At 39.3% G+C, this 6,594-nt stretch overlaps 1 protein-coding gene across 1 annotated transcript in view; it reads left to right on the top strand.

The window, feature by feature from the left end:
• The window catches only part of LOC101986164 (leukocyte immunoglobulin-like receptor subfamily B member 3), a 118,373-nt gene that overhangs the window by 31,142 nt on the left and 80,637 nt on the right, over positions 1-6,594 (top strand). The window lies entirely within an intron of this gene.

Raw genomic sequence — 6,594 nt, 5'->3', positions numbered from 1 at the left:
TCACTCCCTATCCCCCTTGCTCTCCAGTCCTAAGTCAAGTCTGAGCTCACTTCCTCTTCCTCCCAGCATTCTGTTCTGTTTACTCCTCCCACCTATGTTTTAACCTATGAGGGCCAATGAGTTTATTGCTTAACCAATGAAATCAACAGATTGATATATGACACTCCCACATCATGTAATTATTTATTAAATATTTCCACCTCTGCCCATACTCCCATTTCCCTCCCACTCCCCTCACTCCCTATCCCCCTTGCTCTCCAGTCCTAAGAGAAGTCAGGTTGCCCTGACCCATGGGTATTCCATGTCCCCCCTTAATCCAGGTCTAGGAAGGTGTGCATCCAAACAGACTAGGCTCCCAAAAAGCCAGTACATGAAGTAGAATCAAAATCCAGTGTCATTATCATTGGGTTCTCAGTCCGCCTTCATTGTCAGCCACATTTAGAGAGTCCAATCTGATCACATGCTCGTTCAGTCCCAATCCAGCTGGCCTTGGTGAGCTCCCATTAGATCAGTTGCACTGTCTCTGTGGTGGATGCACCCCTCGCAGTCCTGACTTCCTCTATCATGTTCTCCTTCCTTCTGCTTTTCATATTGGCCTTGAGAGCTCAGACCAGTGCTCCAATTTGGGTCTCTGTCTCTATCTCCATCTTTCGCCAGATGAAGGTTCTATGGTGATATGCAAGATATTCATCAGTATGGCTATAGGATAAGGTAGTTCAGGCACCCTCTCCTCTGCTGCCCACGGATCTAGTTGGAGAAATCCCCTTGGACACCTGGGAACCTCTCTAGAGCCAAGTCTCTTGCCAACCCTTTTAGTTAAGATTTCATCTTCTCTACTCCCATATCCACCCTTCCTCCATCTCAACCATTCCATTCCCCCAAGCTCTCCCCAGTCCTACACTTTTCCCTTCTCTCTCCCAATCTCCCCTTCCCCAACCCTCCCCAATTCCCCTGTTCCCAACTTTTGCCCAGCGATTTTGTCTACTTCTATTATCTAGGAGGATAAATATATGTTTTTCTTTGGGTTCACCTTCTTATTTAGAAATTGAAGAGGATACCAGAAATTGAAGGATCTCCCATGCTCTTGGATTGTGAGGATCAACATAGTAAAAAAGGCAATTCTATCAATAGCAATCTATAGATTCAATGCAATCCCCAACAAAATTCTTCACAGACTTTGAGAGAAAAATAATCAACTTTATATGGAAAAACAAAAAACAAAGGATAGCAAAACAATCCTATACTATAAATATACTGCTGAGGCGTTACCATCCTTGACTTCAATCTCTATTACAGAGCTACAGTAAAGAAAACAGCTTGGTATTGGCATAAAAACAGAGATGTTGACCAATGGAATAGAATTGAAGACCCGGATTTTAACCCACAGACCTATGAACACCTGATATTTGACAAAGGAGCTAAAAGTATATAATGGAAGAAAGAAAGCATCTTTAACAAATAGTGCTGGCATAACTGGATGTTAACCATATAAAAATCAGAATATATCCGTATATATCACCATGTACATAACTCAAGTCCAAATAGATTAAAGACCGCAATATAAATCTGAACACACTGAGCCTGATAGAAGAGAAAGTGGGAAGTAGTCTACAACACATGGTTGCAGGAGACCACTTCCTATGTAGAACCTCAGTAGCACTGACAATAAGAGCATCAATGAATAAATGGGAGCTCCTGAAACTGAGAAGCTTCAGTAAAGCAAAGGACACTGTCATTAAGACAAAAAGGTAGCCTACTGACTGGGAGAAGATTTTCACCAACCCCGCATCAGACAAAAAAAGTCTAATCTCCAAAATATATAAATAACTCAAAAAACTAGACATTAAAACTCTAATTAATTCAATTGAAAAATGGGGTACTAACCTGAACAGAGAATTCTCAACAGAAGAAGTTCAAATGGCCAAAAGACACTTAAGGTCATGTTCAACCTCATTAGTGATCTGGGTAATGCAAATCAAAACAACTTTGAGATACCATCTTATGCCTGACAGAATAGCTAAAATCAAAAACACCAATCATAGCCTATGCTGGAGAGGTTGTGGAGTCAGGGGAACACTCGTCCACTGTTGGTGGTAATGCAAACTTGTGTAACCCCTTTAGAAATCAGTGTGGCGGTTACTCAGAAAACTGAGAGTCAACCTACCTCAGGATCCAGCAATTCCACTCTTGGGAATATACCCAAAAGATGCTCAAGCATACTACAGAAGTATTTGTTCAACTATATTCATAGCAGCACTATTTGTGATAGCCAGATCATGGAAACAAACTAGGTGCCCCTCAATAGAAGAATGGATAAGGAAGGTGTGGCACATATACACTTTAGAGTTCTACTCAGCGGTAAAAAACAATGACATCTTTAATTTTGCATGCAAATGAATGGAAATAGAAAACACTTGCTGAGTGAGATAAGCCAGTCCCAAAAGAGGAATATGGTATGTCCTCACTCAAAAGTGGATTCTAGCCATTAACAAAGGACATTGAGCCTATACTTCCTGATCCTAGATGAGCTAATTTTCTTTGTCTTTGAATTTATAAACTTTTCAACTTTTATGTATGTTTTTTTTTAATTTGCTAGCAAGGAAAACTATACGCATAAATATCTGGTCTTCAATCTTCATTAGAAAACCAAGAAGAATAAAATATTACCTGAGTAAATAGAAAGTGCAGAGCAAAGAACTCCTAAATTATAGAAACAATTGAGATATCTGGCTTCCTAGACAGTTACCCCAAGATCCCTTTACAATATTGGGGCATCCATCCTCAGATGGCAGGTTTACAATATCTGACAGACTTTTCTGTGAAAAGGGAAGTTTGAAGGACCATCCCATCTTGTATTGGTAAATTTTGGCAGTTGCCTTCTTTTGTGTCCTGCTTGTCCAATTTAGATAGCACACAGTCAACAGTTGAGAAAATGGGTTTCTTACCTAGTGGATAATTTGTTACAATAAAACTCAAACTCTATATGTAGGTTCTTCAATGTTCTTCATCCTTTTTGTAAGTAAACTGGTACTTCCAGGAGTAGATATGCCTCACTGTCATAAAAAGCCTTAGGATATTAAAATATCTTAAATGAAAAAAAATCTTAAATGACATATTCTGTTGATTTACGAAGTGTTTGAAAAACAACTATCTATTTAAAATATGTCTTTGTTTAACCTTAAGAGATATTTAATATGACTACAAGTCTGATTATTATATATTGTTAACTATTAACCTGTATTTCTTAATTATTCATTGCATTTTAAATGTGTTGCATAGGTACAATATCTTAAAGAAGAGAAGAACTGTATATACAACATAGCAAGGTAATTTTAAATTTGTATCAATATATAAAAGTCCATATCAATGTAAAATATTTGAGACTAGTTTTAGATTTTTAGTCTAAATGTATATTCAATAATCTACCCTTTTATCCTATTATTGCCATATAATGCCTTTTTTCTTTTCAGAAAGAGATCTTTGAATACACCCCCCTTGCTTACTTTTCTCACTTACCATGACCAGTAACAACTTACATCCAACCCCCAAAATGATGTCAAACATCCACAAACCACTGAATGATCAGAAACCACCTACCCCACCTCTTGAAAATATAGGCATTGTGTTCTCTAGATGGTTTCCTGTTGTCTGGGGATGATGGATCCTTAGGGGACCTTAAGAAAATTAAGATAATGGTCAAGTCCTGAGAGAGCTACTAGTTATTGTCTATCTCAGTGTGATGGGGAATTGTAGGACTTATCTGAAATATGACTTCATTTGTCAGTGAGGCTGAACCCTCTCACCTAGCAGATCTGAAGTTGTTCTAGAAGCAGAATTTTGAGGAAACTGCAACAGAGACAGTCTGAAAGGCTGGATTACCTGTGTTACTTCTCTTTTTGCTGTCTTATCTTTTTGTTTTAGAAACACACAAGCCTTAAACCTATCATGAATCTCCATACATGGTGCTGTCTGGCTTAAGCCATGAGACAGTGGCCACCTAAGACCGTGGGAATAAGAAGAGACATCTGGTTTCATGTTTGGTACTTTTTAAAATCTTTATTGAGCAGTATGTGGAAATACTTAGCCCCACAATGAACCCCATTTGTATGGAGTCTTTCTCTGACCTATTATCCAGCCTCCCAATAATGACACAATGACTTTTATCAATTATGAAAAATCAGCACCTAGCTTAGGCTTGTTTCTATCTAGATCTTATGGCTTAAATTAACCTATTTTATTTATCTATATGAAGTCATGTCATTCAGTCACCTCTTTTCAATTCTGTACCTCTGACTTGTTCTGAGTTTTCTCGAATCTCTTTGGCAAATCTACATGCTTAGATCCTTCTCCTCTTTCTCTCTCACCCCAGAAATCCTGCCTATCCCTCCTACCTAGCTATCATGGCATAGCCTTTCTTCCATCTTCCAGCTGTAGTGTCCTGTCTGTGTCTAGTTTCTGACTGGTGACTCTACCTTTCTTCTTCCCAGAGTTTTCTCTCTGACTGATGTCCCATTATACCTCTGTAGTGATGAGGCGAGCAGCAGGCTGTGTTCCTGCCTGCCCTACCACCTGGCTAGCTTATGCCTTTCTTCTTCCTAGAGTTCTCTCTTTGACTGATGTCCCACCTATACCTCCTGCCAGCTATTGGCCATTCAGCCTTTAATTACACCAATCAAAGCAAAACTTTGTCACACAGTGTACAAATATCTCACAACAAAACTGATACCTACACATGAACCATTATACCTGTGGATAAATGTAGGAATTGACCTATTTTAGTGTCAATCTGGGCATCAGACAGCAATATGAAGTATATGCAGAATCTGCTTACAGATATAGCACAGAGCATACATAGCTACCAACAGTCTTGGATCCCTGACCCTACCTCAGACACCATGAAGGAAAAAGTCCCCCTGCAATGATCCTTCCCAAAGGTAGGTTAAGGCACTGAATAAAGTTAGCCTCTTTTCTTTAATAAGGAACTGTCTGAATTTTGGGAACCTTCATTTTGGGGAAGTTTTCAGTTCTGTTTTTCAGCTGCAGATTTTGATGACCTTCACAGTTTACATGTGATGTATTAACCATCTGCAAAACATGAGAGTAGAGAGGGGCTGTTTAACGATAACATTTACATAACCAAATCCTTTTGCTTGCCAACTACATGGTAAAACTGTCTAAAGGTTAATCATTTCTTGTACATCCAATCGCAGCAATCATGAAGTTATGAATATGGTGAAAATTACACTGATATTAGACAATCAGGATGGTGCTGAGGCTCAGAGTTGAGATGTCAATAACAGTAATTTGGAAGAGACATTTGTGATTGAACAGGCATTAAATCATATTCAGCCTTTATAAAAACCAGAAGGATTCTGAACAATAAAAGTGTTACACAGGAGAAGAGAGAATGCTGAGAGTTTGTTCCTATGTTAGACGTGTATGTTGGTAAGAAAAGAGCAAACAATCTATGAGGGATTATTATTTAGCAGAACAGAATTAAATCTAAGCCATGAGCATACCTCATTTCCTTCTCCATTTCCGTACATGTCTTCTCCATGTTCATCTAGGAGAAATAAAAGATCATGTTCTCAGTGTATCCTTTTTGTTCTCTATGATCCCAGCAGCATCAGCCTGAATCTTTCTTTGTTGTAGAACACTGCTCTTCACCATGGCAATACTCTGGTTCTATTGAAGTCTCTGTAGCTGTTATTACACATAAGTGACCTGTAAAATATTGGTCCCATCAATATTCTTTCTTGGTGATGAGGCTCCTAAGGTCACCCCTTTCTTACCAGAACTATAGGCAGTTAAAAGTCGCAAACAGAGCTTTTTTCCCCTCAGAGACATAACCACTGAGAAGATTCCAGTATTTCTGGACATAGCAGAGCATACTGTTCTCAACAGTTGGGTATGAGACTGGTTGCTGGATGTAGTCTGGTCTACAGAGTGAGTTCCAGTACAGCCAGAGATCACAGTAAGACCCTGTCTAAACATTCAAATAAACAAAAACAAAACACAAAATTCCCATCATTGATGATAAGCTTCTACAGAGCCAAAATGTAACTCATTGTTTCACCAGCTAGATTTGTATGGAGTCTTGTCTTTGTTTCTGTTACCATTGTTTCATGTCACCTGTGTAAACATTGTGCTTGTATCATAGGTAACATTCATACAACATCCCAAAGCATCTTCCAGGCAGACTAGGAAACTGATCATGAGATTGGTCTGTATGAAGGAGTAAAGGAGAAACAAGAGCTAAGAGAAAAAGAACAACCACCATATCGCTCAAGTGAAGGTGCTAGGTCAGGAAACCATCAGGCTTATGTTGTGTTAAGTCCTGGTCTGTGATGACTGAGAGCATTTTGCCAGATGTAGTTACAGTGAAGATGTTCTGCAGGAAGAGACCATAGTCAGACTTGGGTTTGTAATACTCGTATGCAGAATGCTGCGGGAGAAGAAGGAGAAATCTGAGATATGGATGAGGTTTAAGAAGTTCTGTCCCAGGCCGGGCGATGGTGGCGCACGCCTTTAATCCCAGCACTCGGGAGGCAGAGGCAGGTGGATCTCTGTGAGTTCGAGACCAGCCTGGTCTAC

The sequence above is a fragment of the Microtus ochrogaster genome, unplaced genomic scaffold (genome assembly GCF_000317375.1).
Source record: "Microtus ochrogaster isolate Prairie Vole_2 unplaced genomic scaffold, MicOch1.0 UNK171, whole genome shotgun sequence".
Classification (NCBI taxonomy): domain Eukaryota; kingdom Metazoa; phylum Chordata; class Mammalia; order Rodentia; family Cricetidae; genus Microtus; species Microtus ochrogaster.
The sequence above is the reverse complement of the archived record's forward strand: the minus strand, read 5'-3'. Positions and strand labels throughout refer to the sequence as shown.